Source organism: Poecile atricapillus, chromosome 9, assembly GCF_030490865.1.
Source record: "Poecile atricapillus isolate bPoeAtr1 chromosome 9, bPoeAtr1.hap1, whole genome shotgun sequence".
NCBI lineage: Eukaryota > Metazoa > Chordata > Aves > Passeriformes > Paridae > Poecile > Poecile atricapillus.
Window position 1 is genome coordinate 20460905 of NC_081257.1, and position 27653 is coordinate 20488557.

Genomic DNA, 27653 nt, shown 5'->3' on the forward strand with positions numbered 1-27653 from the left:
CCACAATGACAAAATGTCAAACTGAACAAAGTAATTGAGCTAATCATGTAAACATTCATTATTACTAATATTAAAATATCCTGTTTTGCATTTTCTTTTTGTGACAGAATGAGCAGCATCTAAGGACTCAGAATTATCATCTAAGAACAGAGTAAAAGAGGAAACTGTCTAAAATGAAGACACAGTATCAAAGAAGAATTTTTCTCTTGCTACAGCACATGAATGATCCCAACTGCACTCTCTACCAAGCATTAAGGAGGAATTCAGGGGGAAATATTCTTCTCCTTAAATACATTTCAAATAGGTGATTTATGGTTTTCAAACTGCGAAGGAGAGAAGTGAAAAAGAAGGTATTGGGGTAGGAAATTGGCTTACCTTGTGATCCTCCATGATGCTTGACCAATTCCCACAAATGGGTGAATCCTCCTTTCCTCATTAATGAGGCTTCAGATTTCCTGGTCCCACCTGGAGCTCCCCCAGCCCACCACCAGCCTTACCCTGAGGATTTTACATCACTGTGACAAATTTCAAAGAGTAATGATACCCAAAACTCCCCTGAGAATATGGCCAAAGGATGCTGAGCATGGGACAGTGACTCCAGGATGTCAGAGATTGGCTGGGTGGGTGAGAGACCTCCCCACCATGGATGGTGGCACTATCCAAATCCCACATCATAAGATGAAGCAATGCTTAAAATGGAGATAGGGGGAAAAAAAAAATTAACTTATGTTGCAATAAAAATGCTCACTTCTCTCCCCTAGACTGTCTGTGCCCTCCCAACAAGCTCTCCTTGCCAGACTTACTGAAATTTCCATACAAAATTCTGCCTTCAAACAGATCTTTGCTGCTACCCACATCCCCTGCAGTCCCATGGATTAACATCAGCCAGTGGTTGTGAGGAAGCCGTGCCGGCCAGATTGTTTCCCAGAACCACACCAAAAAAAAAGGAGGAAGGCAGAAAACAAGAGAAAACAGTCTGTGGCCTCTGAAAACCAGGGGACTGAGCTGCTCCACAAATCACTTCCAGGCTGTTGGGGATGGAGTCAGAAAAGTATCTTAGAAAGAAAAAAGAACCAGTGAGGAAGGAACAAGAAAGCAGTGCAGGGAGGGGAAACTGTGCCACAGAGAAACTAATCCAAGAGGCATCCCATAAGTTGGGAAAGGCCAAGAATCAAAATTAGGAGTTATTGGATAAGGATTAGTGTAAGAGAGGTAGTTTCCTACTAGGAAATATGATTTGAGCACCTCATGCACAGTCCAGCCAAGGACATCACGGGAAGCAACAGGAAGAAATTACAAGGCACAGTGATTAAGTTAGCCTGAGACTAAGAAAGCAAATTGAAGATGAGCTTCTGGGTTTTAGCACCCACCAGGGCAGCTTTAGGATTCTGCAGAAGAGAACAAACCTCCCCAGCCTGCCAACAGAGGTTTGCCTTTGTGTTTTAAGGCTCCAAACCCGGCTGTTTTGGAGTTTGCTACACAGAGTAGCAAAAACATCAACAAAGCCACTGGTTCCCATCTCCAGTTGAAGAAAGTCATCTGCCATACAGGAATCCTCTTTGCCAGCTGTGTCTCTTACCTCACTCAGCTCTATCTGCTCCCTGCCTGCCTTGTCTACAGCCACCATTTACTGCAGCACTTCTCCCTCCTCCGCCTCTTCCCAAACCTCCAGCCCCCTCTTCTCCCTGCACAGGAGGCAGCTCCGAAGGGAGCAGCAGCAGCCACAGCTCATAACTCGCCTAACGAGTGCCAGCCAGAAGTGATTTGTAGGCATCAAGTAGATTATTGTTTTTTGAGAGAGTGGAAAAGAAAAAGAGGGGCACAAGCTTAAGGTGTTGTTGATGAATGAAGATGAAAAGAAGGTTTTAGGGTGAGAACTGTTTGTCTAGTGTGACCTAAACCGTTCAAACCTCATTTGATAGATGATGGACATTTATTCCCTGCTATGTGTCACTTCAAAGTCTGAGGTTTATATTAAACAAGAAGTCTTCTCCTTCTCAGCTGTTTGTCAGTTTTTCCCCGGAGTTCATCACACAGCACAATACTTGGAAACGTAATCACATTTAGTTTTTTAATAAAGTCATCTGGTCACTAGTAGTACATATTAGAAAATGCATTTTATTGTTTTTCATTATGTAATTGTGTGCTTCATTGCTTTTCATCTGTTTTCCCTTGCCGTGGGAGGAGGCATGGCCCAGGAACACCATTTCTCTGGGCATGGTGTTCCATGGGCAGGATGAAAACAACACACCCGTGCTCTCCAGTGCCACTGCCCTTCCCTCCTCTCTTCTCCCCACAGGCAAGAACCAGCTTCCCAATAAAGCTGAGGTGTTTTCTGCTCTGAGGTTAGGCAAATACAGCTTTTTCCACCCCACAAGGCCCTACTTGGAGAAGCCATAAGCAGCAGCAAATACTTAAACTAAGCAAGGACACGAGGTCCAGGTGCAGCTTTAATCACACAGAAGAGCTTTTTCAAGTCTTGCATTCAAGTCACCCTTGAGCCCTCCCATGCCCAGACAAGGATGTCTTTTCTCTGGACCTGGGTTTGCAACCTTTGGAGAGTTGATGTTTGGAAAGAAATCATCAGTGTCGTGAAATAACTTTTCCCCCAACAGCTAATGGCATTAATAGTTTTGAACAGGGGTTCCTCCTGCTAAAAGATATCATCATTCCATTCTAAATGTTTACATTCCTATGCATTAAAAACAAACATATTATGCTAATAAATTAAGGAAAAACTGTATTTGATGGGATATATTCCTGTTTAGTATTCACACAAAGCACTGCAGCATTTAACCACAGAGTAAATTTACTCATTTACTACATCTATTCCTTTAAATGTGCCCCAGAAGTTGTTTTCTCAGCATTTGCTCACTAAGATTGCTTTCAATATCAGTTTTTGAGGAGTTCACTTTACTTAAATTCTCTATTAAGAAGAAAAACACCATGGATTTACTGAAACCATATTTCTCCACCAGAGTGTTGACTCACACAGGAGCAAAAAGCATTTAATACTATTCTTGGCCCCAAGCAAGGACATCACTTCTTCTCTTTGTCCTACCCTGAAAAAAAGGCCACTGCCTTTCATTTGAGGTGCTCTGGCCTACCACACCCCAAAGACACAGACCTCGTATTCGTGCCCTTCCTCTCCCCATCAGCAGCAAATTTCCACTGCAGCCCTGCTAAGCCCTTGAAGACCCCACAATTTATGCACCCTAGGTCAAAGTCAGAAGTTTGAGTTATGCTACATCAAGTTGCTCCATCTCGCTACACTTTTAGAGCTTAAAAAAATGATCAGATTCTATTGAATTTCTCTCTACACAGCTGCATCTCTAATGAACCCCCATAAAAGTTAAAACTTATATTCGGTAATCATATGCAATTGAAACATCATAAAATGAGAAGTCAAGGAACTGTATGTGGGCTGCAATGACTTGTCTTATTGTATTCATTCCCTTAATAAATATATCTTAAAAATAACCTCACAGTCACACATTTGCAATATAATATAAAAATAACACTGGATTCAAATTATTAAACAGGTAATTTAATAGAACAAGAATTGAAATGTAGGACAGTGTGCAACTTTATGCTATAGGAATAAGATGATTTTAGCCAACACAACTATTTTTCTTTTTTGCATTATTTCTGCATTTATAATACTACAACATCCGCATAACCTTGACATTGTAGTCACCTTAGTAACAAACAAGTGTAACATTCACTTATAATTGAAATCCCAATAGGGTGTTTGATTCAAGTAAAACAAAAATCAGAGGCCCCTACTCTGCTGCTTTTTTCTTAGTCACATAGACATGGGCTAAAAGGATTTAAAAATAGATATATTTGTACACTATTACATCTACAAAGCAGAACCATTTAATTTTAATTTAACGCTAAATGGAAACAAATATAACACCTTTAAAAGACACGATGCTAAAAAGAGAAGCAAATTATTTAAGTTCTGGACCAGCACAGCTTGGAGAATTCACACCAAGTAAAGGCCAGATTTAAACCAGTCTTACAGCCAAGAGAAGGAGCTGTTCTGGGGACACTGGACCAGCAGAACTGGGCGTGTAGAGGACACTCTTCCCTGTGCCACCACTGCCCAGAACTGATGGGGACGAGTATCCCCACCATGTCTAGCTGCTGCTTTGCATTGGTGGTTTCATTTAAATTGAGCTGTTTTGCATTAAAGAAAAAGGGCAAAGGTCCCAGTAGTGTCCAGAAAGGCACATTAATGTGCTTGGTCATTGCTTAGCAATGGCCAAGACCAGGCACTTCAGAGAAAAGTACAAGAAACACCTGAACTGAGAGTTTTCACCTCTGGAAACAGGACTTTCTGCATAACCCTTTGCTAGCTTTGTCCTAAAACAAGAGAATTTATACTCTTCCTAACTTGTAAGATTAAATAAAACTGCTCCTACTCAAGGTACCTGCATATGTTTGCAATTACCTATAAACTTAAGTTCTCTTACTGTTTCACACCTAGTCCTTCGTAGCTAGGATTTACAGTTTTACTGAATGATCATCTGGTTCTGTTTGAGGGGAAAAAACCCAGCCTCAACCATCTGAAGCCATCTATCCCTTTGCTGGTGTTGGCCTGCTCTTTTCACAGCTCCAAAGGCAGGAACTTTGTGCTCCAGCCCAGCACCTGGGGAGCCCCAGCCCAGCCACACACCCCTCTTGTCAGGGGCTGCCATCTGCCAGGGCTCCATCCCGCTTTCATCAAGTCCCTGATGAGCACAATTCAATTAGCATGGCCTGAGAAGCCCCTCCACCACAAATGAGAGGTGACAAGGAGCTGAGAGAGGAGCAGGGGGACACAGCACGTGGCAAAGTGGGGCTGAGCTGCCTGTGTCCGAGGGGTGATGGGGAGGGGCACAGGGAAGAGAATCTGGAGAAATGAGTCTCTTAGAAAGCTCTTCCCACCCTGCCGCTGGGAAGGCAAATCGGAGGCAAAACCGTGAGTTTTCCTGGGTTATTCTGTCACCAAGTGCTTTACCCACACATCACCCAAAGTACACCTGGCAGAGCATCACCCTGCTGAGGGCAGGGGGATGCCCACGGGCCCCACCAGGAGATCTGTGCCCAAAACAGCTGCAGGAGTGGGCTCCTTCTGCCGGTGGAAACAAGGACTCGGCTAAATGTGGAGAGCTACAAGTTTCTGCAACAACATGCAAGTCTCCAACATGTGGCCCGTAACGTAGCTGTTGCCATGGTAAAAAATTCATGTTTAGTGAAAAGTGTTAAATCTTGTATCATAAGTTAAATCAGCTGCCAAGACACATTTTCACAAGTAGGGGAATTTTTGTCTTTTCAGAATGGAATGTTTTTCAGTTGACATTGATTTTTCCCTAAAATAAGTCCCCCAGAAAGGAAGCCAATCACACGTGAGGCAGTCCAAGAGCTGAATTACTCTACTCCTTCTCTGAATCATCAACAAGTGTTGTGTGCTAGTGCATGTGTGTGTACAAATGCACTGTAGCTTCATAAATTCCATCTTCTTATACAAACTGGCAGTTATACCATTTATTCAGACTATTAAACTAATGATCCCAGCAGAAACACCAGTATTTCGTGTTTTGGGTGATGAGACTTCAACAAGTAACTTTTCTAACCAGGAACCATCTCAAAAATCATGTTCAACTTGCCCCAGACTTTTCACAAATACAAGACTGACTATACAGCTGTTTATTTAGGTCAAGGACAGAAATAGTAAGAGTACGTTTATTTGTTTTTTATGTTTCTTGCTCAGTATTTCAAAGGAGAACAACTGGTTTTAATACAATTTCAGAAAGAGAGTCAAGTTAGAATAACTGCAGAATTAGCAAAAAGCCCAACAACAAAAAAAACCCAAACAAACAAAAAAAATCCCCCAAAAATAGCACCCCCCCCAAAAAAAACCCAACCACAAAAAACTTGTTACATTTATTTATTTTTAAAGTATTGCAAGGAAATCTGGCTGTTACCAGTTCAAGATTGTATGTCCTTCTTGTCCTGATCTATTAAAATTCGTCTCATTCTAGCATCTTACGGTTAATCTTCCATATCTACAACAACATGCATTTCCAGTGGGAGGTTTTCCCACTGACGCATCCAGGGAGGACTCAGACCCAGAACAGCTCCTGCAGAGGGGTCACTGCCCTGCCAGACAATGCAGATCTCTTGGACAACATTGGGTTTTCCTTTCCCACATCTCCCTTCAACAACCACAAGCTGGATTTCACACTCATTGTGTCTTCTGCGGTGAGGACTTTGCCCAACAGATTCTTTTCTTTTTTACCTGCTTCCAAGTAGCAACAGCCAGCAGCCAGTCACATCCTTGTTTCTAAGTTAAGAAACACTTCTGATTCCTCCTCCTCTCTCTAATTATTGCTCCACGATCGATCTGCCGTGCGCCATGCCAAATTCGCACCTTAGCTCCTCACCTCTAGTCAGTTAAAACTCAAACTCTCCTCCCATCTTCTCCACAAAAGACATTTTCCAGCAAGCAAGCTCCTGCTTGTGCTCTCTTGCTTCCCTCTCTCTCTCCTGAAACCAGCTCTTCAGAAAGGCTGGAGTGTATTTCACCCTCCCAGCTCTCTGCTTGTCTCTTTCTTTTATTTTACACGGTTCAGTGTTCACATTCTGCTCTCATTCTGCCTTCTCTCCTTCTTTCTCTGCCCTGGTGCTACAAAAAGACATCTTCTGTGACACCTTAAAGTAAAAAGGTCCCAGAATTAACATGACTTGTATTGCGTGGTATTTTCAGATTGCCCATTTGCTGATGTTGCAAACACAATTAGGAAGTCAGGGAAAGAGCTTACAGGAGCAGATGAAAGCTGCAGAGATAAAATAGAAAGTTTTTACCTGCCAAGCTCTCAGGTTAGGGTTCTAGGTTGCCCTCAGATCTAACAAAGATATAAAAGAGCCATATTAAGGAGATGCACAGTTGCATTGCTGTAAATATCAAGCACAGCTTTTTCCATCCCCTTAAAGACATGGATTTTTGCTTCCACTATTTGCAGGCTGGTAGCCATAGGTGGTTTAAATTCTCGGTATTAAAAAAAGCTCAGAGCATTACTGACAATTAAAAGCAGCTTTTACACATGCACAATAACGCTTCTCATGCTTTAAAAAAAATAATATGCATATCCATATTACCATCATAATAAGTGCCACAGAGTGACATGATATGATTGAGTATAATGGTTCCTTTGGAGCCATTATGGTCGATCAGTAAATAATACACTTTTGAAATTGTCTAACTACATATTTACACTTGTCAACTCTCATACACTTCAGTGACAGAATTTAAAAGAAACACTGTAAAAAACTGTAAGAACATTAAACTACAAAAACATTATGCTGAAGTAGTATTAAGGTTTGACTTAAACCCACAAAAACATGGAAATTTCAGACTAAGGCCAAATCTCCCGAAATGACACTGTCTTTAGCTCTCAAGCTGTGCCCAAGTGCCTGCAGTGATCCAGGAAAAGCAAGGGATGAAGCAGGAGGGCAGGAGAACATGGGGTTGTGGTGGTCCATGTGAGAATTGAGCCATTGTGGAGGGCTCTGGCCACCAATTTAATGAGAAATCTCCTGGGTGAGAACCAGCCCGCCAGCAGCAATTCAGCTGCTCAGCAGAACAGCATTTTCATGATATTTTATATAAACAAAGCCCAGGCCTTTCTCTGTTTATTCAGATGAAATTCCCAATTAAGTTGAGAAAAATTAGTCTTCATTTGTTTCAGAAGAGGCCCCATTGAGACACTGGGAGTTTTCCCTAGCTGAAACACACGGAGCAAAACTTCAGGCTTCGACCCTAAAAAGGCATTGTCAAAAAAATATGTTAAACAAACATGACAGTGGATCATTAATATCCCAAAGATTCACTCCATGTGGGGAAAAAACAAGACTGGGAAGGAGGATGTTTTTTCAACAGTAAAATAATGGGCTTGGCGATGTCTTTTTTAATTGATAATTTTGTGTTTCTTGTTCAGCTGTAGCCACTTTTGCTCCGAGCAGTGGTGGCGGCAACTTTATTGGTTCCAGTAGAGCTCTGCTGAAAACAATAAGCATCAAGCTCCCCAGTGCCATCTGTCTTTCTGTGAGGGTCACATCCTGCTGCCCTGGAATCAAGGGGATATTGAATGCTTGGGAGATGTCCAGAGCAGCCCCAGGCCCATGGCACCTCCTTTGCCACTGAAGGACCCCAAACACTTCAGATGATCCGCACTGAAATCCTGAAAAAGCCTGAAAAAGCAATGATGGATGTTTTCCTAGAGCAAAGGTCTTCCTTTCATATATATCTATATCTGTATCTATCTCCTTGCTCAGATTTATCTGTTACCTGGCTTGTGAGAACAAAATCCATAAAGGCTTGGCAGGGCAGGCTCTTGAAGTTGTTTGAAGACACAACTACCACACCCCTGTCAAGAGGGAATTACAGCTTGGTTTTATAGTCAACTCTCCCCTCGACTGGCTGATGACAGAGCAGCCTCCCTCTACGCTCAGCATCTGGGATTTTACAGCCGCTGTATATAAATGGGGTTTTCATGACAAACAACTCTATATTCGGTTTCCTTGTACATCTGAATGTGAGAACGATCTCTTAAGGCTCTGCTGGGAAGAAGTATTAATGAAGACAAAGAGCATTTCAGGCTGTTCCCCCCCCCGGAGCATTATCATGATGACAGTGTAAAGACTTGGTCCTACACAAGTCCATATCCTCCTCCCCAAGCAGCAACCCCGGACCCCCCCGTGTGCCTGACCCTCGCAGCCCCCTCCTCAGCATCCCACCACCCAACCCCACCTGACGAGGACAGAATCTGCCATCAGCTCGTAGAGCTTTTTCTGGTCTCTCATTTCACAAGGCCTCCCTGGAGATATTTGCTCTTGTCTAAATATTATAAACCAGGGTAAGACGAAGACTTAATAAACCGTGTTGCCTTTTCACTTTGCGCAGCGTCTGTCTCCTCTCACCCAACCTCACGGCTCATGCAAATGTCAGAGCCAGAACAGTTTTTACATCTCCTCGGGTCGCCCCACAGTGATACCAGCAAAGGTAAACAAACTACTGAAGTCTGGCTATTTTTATTTCAGATGGCATGTAAATCAGTGGATGAAAGCTGGGAATAAACTGGCAATATGAGGGCAGCTTATTTAAGTTTCCTCCCCCAGCTGAGTGTTCCCTCAATGTAATACAGCTGACATAACCCTACACTAAGGAAAAAAAAAGGAAAAACCCAAAGAGATATAAATATTTTCTCCAAAGTCAAAGACTCTTCCTTCAAGGTGTTTGGCCAACTCTTACAGAAAGAGAGAAGCGTTTCCCTACCAAAGGCAGAAATTTTCACCTGGAGGAAATCTGGAGGAGACCAGAGAGCACCTCAAGTGCTCAGGATGGGCACAGGGTTCATTGTGGGACACCCCAATGAGGAGCCAAGGAACCATGAGTGCTTGGATGGGCACAAGCTCCACATGGGAGCAGCAGAACCTGTGATACAGACAGTGTTCTCTTCCTGCTGTACCAGGTACACCTCTTCTCAAACAACAGCCAGAGCAAGAGCTTCCTCCTGGGACTCAAATCAGAAAATGACTGGTCCTCTGTAGAGCTGAAAGACCCTGGAAAAATGGGTTTTTAAGAGCAGGAGCTCCAGCTGCCACCTAATTGTCTGACCAGTGGGTGCCCCAAACCCACAAGCTCCTGACACCATTATCTCCTGGCAGAAAGATGTTATGTGCTCCCACTCTTCCCTCTCTGCTTCCTTGTTTAAAGCTTTCTGGCTGTTGGTGAGGAAATGATTTTGCCTTGCTCTAACTTCCTCTCCATCACCTTTCTGTCTGTGAGGACTGGTGAGAGAATGTTTCCACTGCTCTTACACCTCCACATCATCCATTTCTGAGGCCCTTATAGGAAAAAAAAGGCTGTCTCCCATCTCCTGCTGGTGATAGTTTTATCAGATAATAGCACAAAGCAGTTATGATCCTGTAAAGCTGTTACCAATACCCAGAGGTACCTGAACTGCAGCAGTGAGACAGATCATGCCTGCTGCATTCACCCACCAATGGGCAAAGCCTGAGCAGCATCTAAGGGACCTGACTACTAAATAGAATTATCACTACTTTAACCTGCATGAGCAATTGTTTGGCTTCTCTGATTTTCTGCATGCACATTGTATTTTTCTATATTTTATTTTAAGCTAAAACCTGATGAAATTTGATAGCTTCAGACACAATAGTGCCAAGGAAAAGGAGCCTCTGGTCCCTGAGAGGGACTTCTTTCCACACTGGCTTGACACATACAACCTGCTTCTTCAATTATGTCTTCCCTCTTACCAGATGTGACGGTGTGAAAACATAATAAAAGCTCTCAGAAAAGAAGTTCAAGGAAGCTGATAAAGTAATTTTCAGATCTCATAAATACTTTAATACCAAGATAGCCATTTGCACAGCCCAGCTCTGCCCCTGTGCCACGTTGGTGAGTGCAGGCACTCATGGCTTCCCAAAGCACCTCCATCTCCAACAGCCTAAAAACTGCCCTGAGCAATAAGAACAAAGCTGCTCTCACACAAAACTCCAGCTACAAGCAAGATCTTTGCTCTGTTAGTGCTCTGCATCCAGAGAGGTACAGGTGCTTTGCAAGAATTTGTGGTACACACACCTGCAAACTCACAACTTCACGTGTCCCACAACATCTCTGCTGTGCCACTCCTGGTTCAAAATATCTCTTCAAGCATCTCAAGTATCAACGAGGTGATTTTGATCATGCACTCACAAGCTCTACCGAGCCAGGGTGAAGCCTTGCAGTCTGCTGAGGACTTTACGTTCACCACCTTCCCAAAGCAAAATCTTTTCCTGTTAATGTGATTTATTGGAATAATAGGTATTATTTGTACGATAAAACAGATTACTTGAAAAACTGACCCAAGAAATCATCACAGACGTAGAAAACTCAGGGCTTGCTCTATTGCCACAACAAAAATGCTCTGTTTGTTTTTCTGAATAGAAAGCAATGAAAAATACAACAAATTTGGTCAGGATAGAATTCTGCACTAAAGCCTTCAGTTTAGGTGTGAGAAGATTTTTTTACTGAGAAGGCGTGAAATTCCCCCTTCTCTTGGTGATGAGAAATGCCCCCTGATGCCCCAGCTCCTCCAGGACATAGCCAAAGTCGAAATAATTTTCAAAACTAATATGTACACTGAGTAACATGGTTAACATCATCCAATGAATTTAGATCCACCTACACGGTATAAATATATCTAGATAAACTGTCACCTTCAGCAGAATTCATTAAAATAATGTTGTATCTTCCTTGTTAAATGTAATTTTTTTAATTGAAATTTAATCTTACTGCATTATTTGGTAGATTTTTAATTGACATTTGTAGTAATTAATTGGTAAGCATTACAGCTTTGTCTGAAGAATTTAAAACTAAATTTGACATCGAGATTGGCCAGCCACTGCTGTGAGGTGCCTGCTGGGAGCATTTCATCATCCTCCCAGCCCCTCCTGCTGATCAGAGGTGGGAGATGATGGTCTCTTTCTTACAGTCATGAATTACATTACTAATGTATTCCATTACCACCACGCAAATGTCATGTTAATTCCTGATCATCATCAAGTCATACAATGGTTTCCACGCTGGCAGCCAGCCAATTAGCGGTGTGGAAAAATATTCCGCCAATTATATAACTTGAATTAGGTTAAGGACTCAAGAGAAAGCAAAATAAATGCTTTGAAAATACTTCTGAGATAAAATGTAAGTTGACACTGTCTTCATGTGCTATAGCCGATGTTATACAATCTGATAGGCAGCTGCCAACATTCATAACTGTTTATTAAATCTAGCCTCTCTTTATGGTGGCAGCTAAGATCTGTATTTTTACCAATATTAGGTTCATTGTGTTATGAAAAAAGACCAAAATACTTAGGAGCATTCACACCAGCTTATAAAACTTACATTATGTACTTTATTAAATTGTTAAAATTACTTCTTCTCTCCTCCCCCTGCCACAGAGAAAGTTCCACGGACAGAAAAGTTTCAGAAAAACAAAGTCTTTCTGGAGCCACTGATGCCATGAGGAGCAAGGGAGACCCTGCAAGGACAGAAGTGACATCTCTGGGCTGCTGCCACCTCTCCCTCCGAGCAGCTCTGCCAGGGGATGCCAGGCTGGGCTCCTGGAGGTCCCCCAGCCCTCTGACACACATCTGGGGCAGCACAACCCGGGGGAGCCCGCTCCTGCTCCTCGCACAAACCCCTCTGGCTCCTGCTCCTTGGCTTTCACAAGAAGCATCACAAGGCAAATCCAGCCCTTTTTGTAACCAGGAGCCAGAGGGGAGGGCTGAGGGAGAAGAGGGGCACTATCACAAGGAAAGGTCCCCACAAATCCATGTGGGAAGGACAGGGACATGGCAGGTCTCTGCTCTGTGTTCAGCGCCGCCGGCAGCACCACCAGGCTTTTAGTACCACCCCATTATTTTGATTTGTTCCATTCTTAACTTAATTTATCCTACAAGCATGGTTATCTCCAATTTAAAAACGTACACAGCACCAGCTCCTCGACTCTAAAAATTTCTAACTACGAGCAATTTGTTCAAACCTTTTACTGTATCTTTCTCTCTCATTTTCTGAGGTGCTGCAATGAGGCAATTCACTGTTCTGGCTGCTTACCCCAGATGACCTTTGGCTGCCATAAAATGGTATACAACTAAATGCTCTGCTTTAAATAAAACCCTCGCCTCTTCGAAAGGCCCAACGTATTCAGTCAACACAATCAGCAGAAACCACATTTGGTTACTCAATAAGCAGGAAACCTTTAAGGCGCGTACGGTGGGGAATGAATTCCTGACATCACCAGGGACACTCGAGTGGGGAACAAGAGAGACCGCTGAGAAGTGGCTCTTGCTGCAGCCGGAGAAAGGATCACTCCTTTAAGCTGAACTCTCAAGGAAAACGAGAACAAAAACTGAATTAGCTCGACACGTACCCTCTGCAGTCAGCACATTGCTAGGCAACTTACCATCTCTTGATAGAATTATGGTGGAGGGCTGGTCGTACATCAGGGTTAAGATGAACACAAGCACCAGTTTGGGCCAACTGCTCCTTTCCAGTGGGAATGCTCAATGCTTGGTCATTTCATATTATTATTCTGCAATATTTCCTAAGCACCTAGAGAGTCTAATGCATTCAGAAGGTATTTTAAAGCTATTATGTGACATGAAAATTTTAAGATAACTGGAAGTAAGTGAATTTTAGGAGGAATAGCGCACGTCTTTTTCTTTGTTCAAGGCGGCATTTGGAGGGAGTTAACAATCCTTCTTCTCATTGCTTTTATTTTTTAAGGTATCCAGAGGGCACGTTACTCGAACACTTTATCTTACTCCAGATGCTGGTTGGCCACACATCCATAATTCACCCTGGTATTTCAAGTGCATGCTTTGAAACACTCTGGTCCTTCCGTTTGCCACCCTGAGACCAGACACAAAGTGACATTAGAAGCAGTGCCATGGGGCTGTCACAGCACCCAGCGATGCCACACCTCACCCATGCCAGCCCTAGAAGGGCCTCAGTCTTTAACCATACCTGGATATTGAGATTCCAACCCCAGGCATTATTTACATTGACTAAAGAGGCATTAAGCAAATTCACAGAGTGCTTTAAATTGGGGCATGTACCTTGCACATAACTCCACGTTTGCCATGCATACTTTATAGGCACAAAGAAATAATTAATTACCTAACCAACATGATTAAAATCAATTGATTCATATGTGACAGAGCACTGAGAAATTTTTGCATGACTGGAGAAGGCTGGGATTGGTCCCCGTTTGGGGATCTCGGTCGTATCAGTGAGGGTGGTAATTCAGACATGAAGGAAATGGTAAGAATCCCTCTCCTCTATGCACACTTTGAGCTGCCATATGGGTTTATTCAACTGTTTACTATACCAGTCGGTAAAAACTGAACAGCTATTACAATCTTTGCTAAATGACATGGTAATTATGCTACCTCTGGGGAAAAAAAAAAATAAAAAAAATGGAAACTTAACAAAAAAAAAAAATCACAATTCACTGATGTATGAATTTCTTGGGTTTTATAATCTTCGAATTGAAATGCACTTTCCAACACACAGAGGGATATTAAATATATAATAGAAACCTGAATTTATTTAAAAAAACAATTTGTGCTCCCAATTCCTACACAATTTAATTATGCAGATTTCCTGGCTTTGAAAGATTTCTTACACTGGCTTTCCAGTTTTGCTGCAGAATGAGATGATTCTTGTTTTCCCAACCTAAATTGCCCCTCCTCTCACCCCAGTTATTAAGAGAGGCAATCAGGAGGAGGCAGGTAAGAGGAGTGGGCATGGAAAACTCCCCATGCCAGGTTCCTGGGGGATGGGGACAGCTGGAAAAGGCACAACCACCCCTTGCATGGCAGAAAAGGGACCAAGGCGCTTCTCAGGGAGGGTAACCCCACCAGGAAAGGCAGCACAGGAGGGGTCTCACCCCAGCACCCTCTGGAGCCTGACCAAAACAGGCTCTCCAAGGCTTTGTCCCCGTGTCCCCCAGGCTGGGCAGCAGCACGAGGTGGAGCGCACGCGGCGGGACAGCTCTCCTGTGTACCAGTGACACCATTTTGTCACTGGGATGCAAGTGCAGCAAACGCTGGAGCCAATTATCTGTTGGCAGTGGCTCCTCTGAGAGTCCATCATGCGACACGTGATGGCGAGGAGACCTCTCCATATCCATATTTAATCACGACACGAATTGCCCACATAAGCTGGGTTTAGATCCTGTCTATCTGCGAGGCTTCAGTTTTGGGCAGCGGCTTTGCCTGCATGACTGAACTCCAGTTTCACCTACAAAGACCTCACAGTTCACAGGATTCGGGGGGATGAAGAGAAGAAAGAAAGGAAAGGAGTGGTTTTTTCTGTGTATTTTATATTTCTGCTATTTAATGACAATGAAGGTTGCTTTGGGGGTTTTTTGGGTTAAGAATAGTGGTGACTTGCTTTTAAACACAGACAATACAGCCCCCCGCCAAAAAGGGGAGGAAAAAATGAGGGAAAGATAATTTGCAAGAAAGAATAAGTGAGAGTTATTGCAAACTCAGGCTTGACAACTCACCAGTTTTACTTGCAGGCATCACACATATCCATTCATGACTCAGGGCAAATACAGAAAAGGATTGGAACCCTTCTCATGGCAAATGTCTCTGGAAGCCGGAGTCACTCAGAAAAAATGTTCTCAGGAGACTGAAAGACAAAAACATGTTTTAAAACTTCACTCAGTTAAAATTGTATCAAAGCCTATGATTTTCCTGTGAAAGTAAAAGGTGGTTATAAATGCTGGAGCTGAGGGGAGCATTACAGAAGCATGTCTATGTATCAAACTATCACACAGCAGACTCTATTTGGCTTTAAATAAAACCAAAATTTACAATATTAAGAAAGGTTTTTAGAGACAAATGCTTATGTCACATTTGCAACGTGTTCTTCCGACAGGAGAGCTTATGTTCCTTCTAAATACAAAAATGTGTCACCATCCAAATCCACATTCTGCCTGAAAACACTGTACTGAGCACAAAATCCAGATACTTTAACCTACTTTGCATTATCAAAATATAACACTCTCTGAATTTCTGAACTATTTACTCTCTGTCTTCACTCACTGCATCCTGATAAAACCTTAATAAAATGTAGAATCTCTTGTTAGCATTAATCTTTCCTCTGAGATAAGGAAAAACACATATAAAAACTATTTGATGTTCAGGGTGGAAAGGCAAAATTTGCAAACATCAGTTAAGAAATACCAATTAGTATGTTTTTTTCCCCAGCTATTAGTAACACAGATTGAGCTTAAGCTTAGCTCAGAGGAAGCTGCTCCCTGTACAAATGAAACATCTATTTTACTAATAAGGTTATTTTAAAATAAAATCTATAATATCTACACTGATGAAGTATCTGCACTGGGTAACAACTCATACTCAAAAATACAACCAGAGGTGTTCCCAGAGCTCTTCTGCATCACACCAATGAAACCACATGGGATTTAAACAGCAGCTCTGGTGCCTGCTCAAATTGGGGAAGGGCACACTCTGCCCTAATGGATGCACCAACACCTGGGAGAGCCTCTGCTCCCCAGACCCCTGCACCACAGGGACCTGCAGCATAAACCCCAGGGGACTAAACAAACCTTGCAAGGGAGAAAAACATCTTGAAAAACTTGAAGAAGAAAAAGTATGAGAGCAAAAATCACCTGTGGTGCTTCTGAGCCCTTCATTCCTCAATCCTCACCCTCAACAACATCCCCAAGGCAGTGGCTGTTCCCAGTCCTCCCACCAGCACTCCGACAGGGGCGGGTACTGCCATCCCTAAATTAATCTCATGGAGTTAATTATTTTGGCAGTCCACTGCAATCTTCCTCAGGAACATCTGGAAGCTTCTGTCTTAGCAACAACTGCATGAAATTTTCTAAGACAAAATCCAGGTACTTCTCTGGCCCTGGGGCTTTCTCCCGTTCTTTGCTGAATGCGCAACGGCTCAAAGATCACAAGGGTTCAGAAATCTAAATATAGGGATTATGTGACCCTATTACAAAACTGTGCTACACAATAAAAATAGACCCAAAAGGGAGTTTTAAACAGCATTTATGCTAAAAATTACTTCTTTCTCAGAGACTCTGAAATACCTGCAAACCAAAAGTGACCTGCATCTTGCATTGGTTGTATTTTATTCATGAGGGGCAGAGCACTTGAGAGAAGCAATGAAGCAGTGTCAGAAACACACATCCGAGCCTTGCTTTATTGCTGTGCTTGATGACAGATATGCAGATGGGTTTGTAGCTGAGCAGAAAGCTGCATCTACATATGCTGGGACAAGATTTCGCCAGCTGACCTGCTGCACCACAGTATTCAACTAATCTTTATCCATGATACATCTGTAGGGCAGGAAAGTATCAGTGGCCTTCTTTAGAAGATGAGGAATCAAGGCTCATTTTAGCTAATGCTTGCTCAAAAAAGTTAATGTTCAAGACTTTTGAAGCAAAATTATTGTCTAAATAATATATATGGTCCTCAGATGATGAGGGCTACAATGAACAGAAGTACTGTCTTTGCCCACTGATCCTTCCTCAACATAAGGAATATCTCAGCATCGTTGTGCCAACAAGCAGATCTGGAAGCTGAGAGAGCTCCTACCCAAGGAATAAAAAGCAGTACAGGGAGGAGGCAAAGACATTCCATCCAGCTTGGCCTGAACTCTGACAGTGCACCTGCTTCTTATGCCATTAAAAACTGACCTCACTCCACAAAGCATTTCTTCAGCCAGGTTTCCCAAGGGAACAAAGCCTACATGATCACCATGTACTTTCTGCACCCTGCCCCACCTGCATCTTTTGAATCCCTTGGATTAATGGGAGCAGAGAGCTCCCACAGACACGAGTTCTCACGGCATTAACTGGGGCTTGGCCCACTGGAGGCCTCCAAACCCAGTGGATCAGCTGTGTCCCAGAGCCAGCTGGGTCCCAGCACAGCAGCAGCTCCAGGCTGAGCCCAGCACAGCCCAGGGGCACACAGGCAGCTCAGGCACTTCCATGGACCTCAGCACTGGAGAACCTGGAGAAGCAACCCATTCTGCTGGGGGGAAGGGTGGAGGAGCCAGAGGAACAGATTATAGATTGGTTCTGATAAACTCAAGCCTTTAATGATCTACCCACACACTCGAGTTCGATCTGGCATTGACAAATTGAAGCTTTTAATGATGTGCCCACACATTTGAGTTGGCCACTCCTCTTCTACAACTTTCACAAAAATAGCATCCTGGGTTAAAGACACAGAAACTCTAATACTGCTACAACATGAGCAAAACCCTTGATCAAGGGTTTTTGGCAAACCTTCTTCTGCAAAGCATTTTTTGAAAGGGCCTCCAATACAGCCCTCTAACACAGACCCTCTTCACTACCCTGCTCCCATATGGATTCCTCGAAGGCTACAGCTCGATAAGGGGCAATGAGATGCAGCAGCTTTAGCATAACTGAAGTACAAAGTCAATCAAACCTTGAAACAGGAATCTGGGCTTCATTAATTCCAGCAATCACAACGTTTTTATTATCACTGTATTAATCAGAATAGGAAACCTATTAATCTGCCCCCAACAAAAATTAATCTTCGTAATATTGAGCAGATTTGAAAGACAAGTTTTAATATTTTACTATTTAAATCTCAAAGGCAGAAGCACACAGCTCAGACGATTGGGCAGATCACTCTGGACTTCATCTCATCAGCATGAGGTCCCCTACCTTTCCCTCCCTGTGCATCTCCACCCTGGGGTCCAGCTGCTCCTGGGGCTTTTGAAGGAATCCAGAGCATCATTTCCTACATTAAACTGCAAAAGGAGCAGCAGTGCCTGATGCACTGAAGAGCTGTGAAGAGTTTTTGTTGTAAAGGAACAGCACCACAGCCAGCAGTGCCTGGGTGGCACAGGCTGGATGTGCCACCCACACCATGGGCTGTCTGGGTGTGAGGAGCTCTGCAAAGGGCAGGACACACCTGGGAGGCAGCAGAGGCGTCCCTGTGTGCACAGGCAATGAAAAGAGGTGCAGTGGGAGAGAACAGCAAGTGGCTGCCAAAGAAGAAAGTATCTGAAATTCCTGTGCTCCACCGGAGCGAGTCAGGGATGGCTACACAGACCTGGGCAGGTGACCTGCACCAACCCCCCGCCAAAGCTGCAAAACATCCCTCCAACACCACACAGAGCATCAGAACAGGGCCCAGTTTAAAGGAGAAAACAGGTGGCAGAGGAGAAGTCCTTACAAAATGATGGCAAGGAGCAGGACGAGTCAGAAAGGAGCTGGGGAAATAAAGACGAATGGCAAATGTGACTGCAAAAGGAGGAGAACCATCCAAAGCACCTCCACATACCCATGCCCTGCCTGGCAAGGGTGACACGGATGAGCACATGGCTGCAGCTCCTTTTGCTTTTCTTCCATCACCATCCTGCTGTGGCACTTGTTGATGGACAGGTGATTGTGCTACTTGGCCAAATTTTCATTAAAGCAGCTTTCACCAACACAGGAATACATCCCCACACGCACTGACACACACCTCGGGACTGTATCTGGCACAAGCCAGGCCTGATCAAAGGCAGAACTTCAATCATCTCACGCACGACTCGTGTCAGGCTGTTTACTGACTGCACTGCAGCTACAGAACCCTGTTTTAGCTAATGATTTCTCAAAGCCATGTTGCACAAAAGAAAACAGGTTCAACTTGTACATCAGTGCCTAAGAGACTGCTCCAAACCAGACAACTGTATGAAAAGTTGTGCCCATGTATACATATATACAAAACTGTTTTTAAGTGACTGTTTTAAATTAGAATAAATCTGTGTTCCACCAATTAAGCTTTGAATGCACGGCTGATATCGCTCGCTATTTTAAACAAGCGGCATAATAAACGCAAAAATTCAAATATTTTAGAGAAAATACTTGGAGAGTTGAGACATTAATTTTGCCATATACAATCTGTTTCACAGGGATTTAAAAAGCTTTATTGCCACCCTGGGTACATTGGAATAAAGATGAAACACCATCCTTTCCTATTTACATATTAAAAAATACGTGCCTTCTTGGTACAGATTACCAGGCTTGCTGATACATGACTCTGTTAAAAACAATACAGCCTGTCTAGAAAATCCAAAGCCACAAACTAGAAGTGTCCTTGCACTCTAACAGGTTCCAAAAGGAAATAAAATGTACTGCTGGCTTGTTTATCCTCCCCTCTGGCAAGTGTCCTGGGGGAGTGAGGCCAGAGGAGCTCCCCAGGGCTCTGCCTAACCATGGAGCTGTTTATCAGCCACCAGAACCAGCAGCAAAAGAAAGGGAGTAAGATCAGACAGGAAAGCCTTGGGATCTCAGGATGTCTACATCCAGGTGGGAAAAAAAAAGAAAAAAAAAAAAAAAAGAAAAAAGAAACAAAACTGACTGCCAAAAACCAATAAAACAAAATATACTCCCTCAAAAAAAACCCTAACATCCATTTCTTATTTCTACCTAATATATTTTGATTGCAGCTTGAGATGATCAGCTAAAATGTTTCAATACAGACAATTTTTTTCTCCAAAATAAATAACCCTTTTTCTTTTTCCTCCCTTTTTCCTCTTTTTTTTCCCCCCTTTAAATAAACTGCATTAGAAACACATGTCCAAAGCATCCCTGAAAAGACCACAAAGTCTGCTTGCAAGGGGAACCTCATTGCACCGAGTGGTAACATTTGTTCTCCCCTTTCAGCTGGGATCCACCTCAACTTTTTGATGTTGGTTGGAGCTTTTATTTGCAAATAGAGCAGAGCTGCCTGGGATGGAGGGCTCCTCCAGAGCATGCCATGTGGCCTGCACAGATGTTCCTTTTATTCCCGTGTCCCACAAGGCTCCGAGGCTCGCCGGTGTTAAACAGATTACGCAAGTAGAACACTCGATTTTGCATGTCCCCCTTTTTTTTCCAACAGTTGTCTAATTTACTCAACTCATTCTGCCCCCTCCTTGTCCCTCACAATCACTATAGAGAACACAGAAAAATGCAGCTGAAGCAAGGAAGTTTTTCCTTCAGGAGCAGAATATACAGGAATGCTCAGCATCCGCAAACAAGGCAGAAATGCTGAAGAACAAAACTTACTGGGACAGTAAAGTAACCAGCTCATTAGCCAGGTTGTGCTAAAGAAACTTCATTATATCCCAGCAGCATCAGTGGCTGCAAGTATCATAATCTCTCACCCTTATTTATATGTCCAAATGAGAAATTAACTTTTTCCAAAAAAAATTAAAAAAATTTAAAAAAATCTAACACTAATTATGGGTGCTAAGCATTCGAAAATCCTTGAAAATCTGGCCTTCAACTCGGTCACAAAGAAGGGGCTTAATTTCCCGGCTGTCAGGCATCCCAATCAACAACTGAAGTCAATGGGATCTACACGGCACCTTATTAAAAAAAAAAAACAACAAAAAAACAACAGAGCCTAAGAGGCCCATTAAGGAACTGCAGCTCCAGGGAGAGAACCTCACTGCTGAACCCAGCAGCAATACACAGCTTTTGTGCTCCAGCCACTTTGCCCTCATGCTTAATTTGATTAATCATTTTGGTATTATCCCCAATTAGAAAAGTGTCTAACAGGAAAAAAATTAATTTTCAAAAAAAGAAAAAAAAAAAAATGGTTTAAGCCTAAGGAACGGAAGCTACTGAACACAAAATGACTTGGGACTTCTGGCATTTACCAAGGATACAAAATTGAAACTAAAAATTGAGGACAAATACAAAGGCATTGGTGTTTCATCCAGACTGTGGATTATGAATTTTTTTTTTTTTTTTTTTTTTTTAATAAACTGAAACCGAATTCCAGATGTCGAAAGTTGGGAAGTAAAAACTGCTTTAGCTGTAAAAACACAGAAAGGTGAGACAAAAAATTCTGCTGAAATATAATGAATCTTAGGGATGAAAGCGAAGCCCATGCACCCCCTCACCAGGAGAGGGCTGGGACAGGGATTTTTGCACTCTGTGTGCCAAGCCAGGTAGTGGCACAGGGGTTTGCCCTGAGTTTCCTTTTAATAATGGACAGACTAGAGCAGGAATCCCTGGGAATTCCTGCAGCAGGAAGGGGAACAAGCCTCCCCTGCAGTTCTGTGTGGCAGAAGTTGTGAACCCACAGGACCTGCGGGCACCCAGACCTGGCTCCTCGCAGCCACAGGTGGCACCTGGCAACTCCACCTGTGCAGCAACACCAGGGCAGGCAGCGCTTGTGGGTGCCATGGACACAAATTTGTACATCCCAAAAAGACACACAGACCCAGCTTTTCTTCAACCAGAGTCCAAATCACCCCTGACACAGCAGAGCCACGTCTGAGGCTGCACGGTTCCTCCAGCATCCAAACACAATCCAAATCCAGACCCGCATGACTAGTTCTCGGTTTATTTTATGGGCTTGATCACCACCAACACTCAGGGATTTTGAAAGCAGAATTCAAGGCAGTAATTTGAGATCACTGGTTTTGCCTCTGTTTGTTTCCATCACTGCATCCACAACGCTACAGATGAACACAGAACATTCAGAATATCCCACAGCATCCCACCAACTCCTTCCCAGAAGTGACTGAGTCTCGCCCCAAAATTCAGGAACAGCAGCAAATGTTTGGATTCTGATAAGAAGGGGAATATTCATCAGCATACTTCACTAGTGATGCAGTCACAACTTGCAAAGTTAGTCACAGAAATATGACTGAACTTGTCTGCTACCACACAACAAAGTACCGTCTAGTGGTTAAAATCGGAGGACATGATTCAGGAATGCAAGCCTTTTCAAAGAAGAACTAAAACACATGATTAAGTGCTGTTGAAGTCAATAGGCTGATTCAGAGACCAACTTCTGGAGCGATGGATAATACTCCCCACATTGCCATATGGCTCTCAGTCAAACTTCCTAGAAGCATTTGCTAATACCAGGTTCCACCACAGCTTTTGGGAGGCCTGCTTTTCCTTTGCCCTTTTTTTTTTTCCCCCCTTTTTCTTTTTTTAAACCTATGTCTGGGATAATTTTCACCCACTCTGAAGATCCTCCAGGCTCTCACTGACTGGGACAGAATGTGCAGCCGTGATTACTGCAGGGTAGTGCAGATGCATGCAACAACTAATAGTCTCAAATGCAAAATTATCTACATATATAAATGAATGCAAGAACGTATTATATAAATATATGCTATATAAAATAATAAATGCAAATCTGTTATAATCCAAAGGCACTTTTTGTGGTGTTTAGTGAAAGGCATGCAAGCTTGTTACAGTGATGAAATCCAGCACGAGCATCTTGGCCAGCCGAGGAATCTTTGCAAACAATCCCAATCCCACCTCAGAACTCCCGAACCCGCTTCCTTTACGATTTCACTTCTCCTGCCAGCTCCCTGCTCACTGCTGCACTGAAATGTTCTGTGGCAGGTTTGCTACTCTGCTAATCTATTTTGTGCACAGACAGCAGCCCCTTGTCACAGCTTCCTGCAGGGTGGTGACACCAGCACGGCCACCACATCCGACCCCTCCGGCAGCACTGCTGCCCCACGCCGAGCCAACCCCATCCAGAGGGTCACCCGGCTTCCTGGGAACGCCATCCAACAGCACCTCCGGCTCCCCAGCCCGCCCCAAGCCTGCCAACACAAACACACAGCAAACCAAACCCTCCAGCAGGATAAATGGCTACCCAGCACTGCTCAAGCTACATTTACAGCAACTCCGCTGCAGTTTGTATTTATGGGATGGGAAATGAAGGGGAAGACCACTGGCAGAGCCACCCACCGACTTTCATGTCCTCCCCCATGCACACGATTGAAATAATCCACTAATTTTGTACATTTCCTAATCCTTGAAAAGGTTGAAAACTTCCTCTTTACATTTAGTAATGGGAAAGAAGAAAGAAAACAAAAGCCCAAGGAATTCTTGCTGGCTTTTTGAAACATTTCACAGATAAGGCGTAACATCATTTTTTAAGCAGTTTGAAAACACCCTATTACTGCCTACAATTAAATAAATGTAATCACAGCCTAAGCTGGCCCTCCCGGCCATCTGTCTTTAAGGCAATGGGGAAAGAAGAGGCGCTACAACGTGCAGTACTTTTTCTGGCTTTTAAAGTGTTTCTCCTTATTCAATATCTAAATTAAATCAAATGGAGTATACTAAGTAAGCCCATAAGACACAGCGCATGATGCAAGAGTCTTAAAATCCTTATCTACTGAGCACTCCAGCTTAAAGGCTGATGTTTTATGTTCCCCTGCAGCGCACGGGGATCCTGCTGGCTTGGCCAGACTAGGAAAATAAGCTTCGAATGACCAAATGCAACTGCAACTCGAAAAGTAGGAACCAAACCAGACACAACAAACCACAGAGCAGCCGCCCCAGCCCGGCCTGGGCTCACCCAGCACTGCCATTCCCTCGCGGCAGCACCGGCTTCACCTTCCCTGGCTTCTGGTAAAGATGCTCAGGAGCCCAAACCCGCGAGAGGGGCCGCTCATCACGAGGTTTCCAGCCCAGGATGCTCGGGGTGAGGAAGGCAGGAAGCCGGAGCGCGCTGGCGGAGGCACAGACGCGTGGAGTTGTGCAAATCTGCTGAATTCCAAAGTTATGAATTCCCCGAGTTTAAGCGATTCTGAAAACGCCCGTGAGCCAAAATCCACAGTCCTGTCTGGATGCTCCCCCCGCAGGTCCTGGGGCAGGGGAACCCACCCCACCACGCACCCACAGGCCCTGTGGACAGGGCATTTTGGGTCATTTTTTGCCCCTGAGCATCCTGCAGACAGCTCACAGGACAGTCATTCCCTGATGGTGTTTCATCTCTATTCCAGTGTAGCCCAGGGTGGCAATAATGCTTTTCAAATCCCTGTGAAACAGATTGTATGTGGCAAATCTAATGTCTAAATTAATGTCTCAAATCTCCAAGTATTCTCTCTAAAATATTTGATTTTTTTGTGTTTGTTAAGCTGCTTGTTTAAAATAGCAAGCCATATCGGCTGTGCATTCAAAGCCTATTCTAATATTATTTTATTAATAATTTATTTATTCTAATTTAGAACAGCCACTTAAAACCTGTTTTGTATACATGGGAACAACTTTTCCTGACCTCACTAATCCTGGGAAAGAAATGGGTGTTCCTGCAGGCTCGTGCATCTGAATCTACCTCCCACGGCAGAAGCAGGGAGCACCAGGTACGGCAGGGCCTGTAAATCCCAACTTCCAGTAACATGCACATAAAACCAGAGTTCAAGTAGAACTCCACCATCTATACTCTGAGTTTTTATCTGTTTCTCTCCTGAATGCATGTCATCAAAGCATAACTACACATGAAACATCATTTTACCTGTCTAATAAAAGGGACATTTGCCACAAGTAAGAGTTAAGCAGCTCAAATATTAAAATGGGAATAAAATTATTGCTGATATCAATGGTATAAATTAATACTAGTAGTTGATTAAGTCCAGATGTATTCTCAGACTTTTATTCTAAGACTGGGACTTTTTCATTAAATTTGTGTTACTAAATAATATAACTGACTTAAGTCCTTAGCTCTACCAGATCAATCACTTTAGGTTTTGTTGTTAACTCATCTGCCCTACATTTGCCACACCTGCCCACAGAAACAAACCACATATTCTACCTTATTTCCTCCACAGAAAAGCTCTGTAACTTCCACCACATCTACTAAGTATGTTTGGAGGTCAAACTTCACATCTCTTCCTTCGGGCTTTTTTTTCCCCCCTTTGTTACATTTCAACTTGTAAGTGCCAGAAGACTTTTTCAAAGATGAATAAAAAAAACAAAAACCCAAAAAACAACACAAAACCGAGACTTTCTGACAAGAAAAAAAAATGCAAAAATCACATTTCCTCTGGACCAGACATCACAGCTTGAAAAGGAAGAAAGGGAGAGAAAAAGAGAGCGAGCCAGTTCATGCTGCAGAGCAGCCGCTGGGCTGGAGCTGTGACGACAGCACTGGGACATCCTCAAATCCACCCAGCATTCCAATAATGCAAAGCAAAGCACTGCCACCAGTGCAGCCAATCCAGGGGCATCCCAACCCTATGGCCAGAATGTATCTATCTGTGAAAAAGAGATAAGCTGAATTTTAAACCCTGGTGGTTGTTTTTTAAATCCTCTAAAATCAACAGGAACTCAGCGCACAGCTCTCCAGCAGCACTTGGAAAAACTGAGTTCACAGCACCGAGGGCACAGGGGGAAGCCTGGCCTTAGCCAACATCCTTTGGCATGAAGAGATTGCCTGACATCAGCAGAAAGGATCAAACCACGCTCTGAGAAGTTCCTTAGAGACGCAATATAAAAAGCCCAAGTAATATTAAAGTAATAGTGACTGATTCACGCTAATAAGGGCTAAGGAGGACAGAGAGGGAGGGAAAAGAAAGAAAAAAAGAAAAGAGACACCAGCCTACAGCAGTAGTCAAAAGAAAAGTAATTTCAGGGCCCAAACCAATGGAATTTTAAAAAAAATTGAAACAATTTCATAAAACAACACTACTACAAGCCCACCCAAAGCAGCAAGAAGCCATTTTTACCATTTTAATCAAATACAAAGCTGATACACTAACTTAAATGATCAAGACAAAATAAGATATGTGGGACGGCAATCTGAATGCCAAGTTTTACCCATGTGAGTTCAGTTATAAATGCTTGGAAAATGTGATTCCCTGACTTAGAAATAGCAGCTGTAGCATTCAAAGGTACTCCAGTAATTACTGGAATGCTCGCTGAAAAACTAGACAGAAGCTAACATCTTACTTACATTAAATACACATTCACCACAAATTAAAAGAGCCACGGAAAAGGGGAAAAAAACAACAAAAAATAACAAAACCAGAAAACAATCAGGCGAGCAGATGTTCAAAAAAAGAAGGGGGAAAAATGACAGGAGAGAGCCAGATGCTCATTTCTGGTGGTTGTCACAGTGCAACAAAGGTATCCCACACCAGCAGCCCGCCCAAGTCACCGGAGCTCAACAGCCAAAGGGAGTCAGATTGTCACCTCTACATCTGTAAGTGGTAATTTCATCCCAGATACTGCAATAACACGCTGCCTTAAAATCTCCGAAATGCTGCCTAGTCATCTGAGACAGGAGTAAAACAAGCAGCAACGCCAAGTGGAGTTGTCTGCTACTGCCTGAGGGACTCCTGGGTTTAGCAGCCGGGCTGGCATAAGGATTGTATTATCGAGGAGTGCCCTGCACTGCTTTATTAAGTGCCAGTGAAGTGTCTATTGCATTCAGTGCCTGGGAAATACGGTGAGAAACGTCAACCACCAACCACCAAACTACAAATTAAGCTACTTGACCAATCTGCGCTCATTATCAGCCGCTGGCCCTGGGAATAAACCGCTCTGGGAGCAAGGGGCCGGTGACGTTAGCAGAGACGGGGGAGAGAACCTCTCTGCAGCGAACAGAAAACCCCAGGACACGCTGGTAGGAGCAGCGAGTCCACACCCAGGCTTTGGAAGGAGGTACCCGGAGAGAAGTTATCTGCAAAATGTGCATCACACTCTCCTGGCTCTCTTCACACCTCCCCCTTCGCATCCCCACTCCCATGCACCTTCGCGTCTATTCCCACACTTCTCTCGCTACCCACATCCTGAACATATTTATGTTGTAAACATCCATTTGGAAGCGCTCGGTGAGCCTGTGGCACACAGAAGGATGCTGCTCTGAGCTTCAGGAGGCAGCCGGCTCGCCATGACCCCTCTCTCCCTCTCCCAGCAGCAGAGGAGGAAAAAGAATTACTTGGCCCTCACACTTATCTTTTATCCACTCAGGATCCAGATTATTGCCTAATAAAACTTCACGGCAAAGCTATTAAAAATTAAAGGGATATCTCCCTTCCTACATAATGATTTGTCACAAGCCAGACCTAAATCAGGATTGATGAGGTTCATGGTGCCTTCCTTCTTTTTTCTTTTTAAATTTGGCAGAATTTCCTGATTTTTTTATTTATTTTTTTTTTTTCAGCCCTTCTCACTCCTTACTGACACAACATTTCTACTTCAGTGCTCCAGACCCTACTTCTTCATCAAGATGAAGTAAGAGGCGAAAGGCAGCTGAGCCAGCAGAAATGTTCCCACTGTCCTTCAGGA

The 27653-nt window shown here is 43.5% G+C and overlaps 1 protein-coding gene across 2 annotated transcripts in view; it reads right to left on the reverse strand.

Moving 5' to 3' along the window:
• Nucleotides 1–27653, reverse strand: part of FOXP1 (forkhead box P1) — a 380269-nt gene that overhangs the window by 319969 nt on the left and 32647 nt on the right. For both annotated transcript variants that reach the window (XM_058845379.1, XM_058845382.1), the window contains one exon: nt 15120–15247. The gene's annotated coding sequence lies outside the window, so the exon portion shown is untranslated. The remainder of the gene's footprint in view (nt 1–15119; nt 15248–27653) is intronic.